Source organism: Equus quagga, chromosome 4, assembly GCF_021613505.1.
Source record: "Equus quagga isolate Etosha38 chromosome 4, UCLA_HA_Equagga_1.0, whole genome shotgun sequence".
Lineage (NCBI taxonomy): Eukaryota > Metazoa > Chordata > Mammalia > Perissodactyla > Equidae > Equus > Equus quagga.
Window position 1 is genome coordinate 49,326,313 of NC_060270.1, and position 575 is coordinate 49,326,887.

At 81.2% G+C, this 575-nt stretch overlaps 1 protein-coding gene across 1 annotated transcript in view; it reads right to left on the reverse strand.

The window, feature by feature from the left end:
* Positions 1-426, reverse strand: part of SKIL (SKI like proto-oncogene) — a 25,649-nt gene extending 25,223 nt beyond the window's left edge. The window contains exon 1 of the mRNA XM_046658964.1: positions 30-426. The gene's annotated coding sequence lies outside the window, so the exon portion shown is untranslated. The remainder of the gene's footprint in view (positions 1-29) is intronic.
* Positions 427-575: the final 149 nt, after the last annotated feature.

Here is a 575-nt window from a genome sequence, read left to right on the forward strand (position 1 = left end):
CCCCCCCCCCCCGCGAGCGCGGGCCGCACCTGTGCCCGCCGCCGCCGCCGCCGCTCGCCCGCTCCCTTCGCCTGTGCCGGCGCCGCTCCGAACCCCACACACATCGCTACACACAGCCCTCTGACGTCACCGAGCCCTCGGCCCGCCCACGTCACTGCGGAGACACACGGCTTCCCGCAGACGCCGCCGCCGTCTCCGGCCGCCCGGGGGAGAGCGAGGGCGGCGGGGAGGGGGAGGGGCGGGGCCCGGAGCCAGCGGCGACCCCGCGCGCGCGGGCCCGCCGGCGTCGCCGCCGCCGCCGTGGCCTCGAAGCTCGCCGTCCCTCAGGGACGCGCGCGCCGTCTGGCCTATGGTGGCTCCTCCGGGCTCCCCCCGCCCCGGCGGCTCGCGCGCGCGCGCCCCTCCCCCAGGCGCGCGCCCGGCGCTCCTGGCCCCGCGCGCCGTCTGGGCGGTTGGCGCGCGGCGCTGTCTGCGGTGCGCTCGGCGCAGACAGGATGTTCCCTCCCCACCCCACCCCCACCGCCACCCGCCCGCCTTCCTTCCTCGAGTCGCCCAGCCGGCTGTCTGGGGCCGCC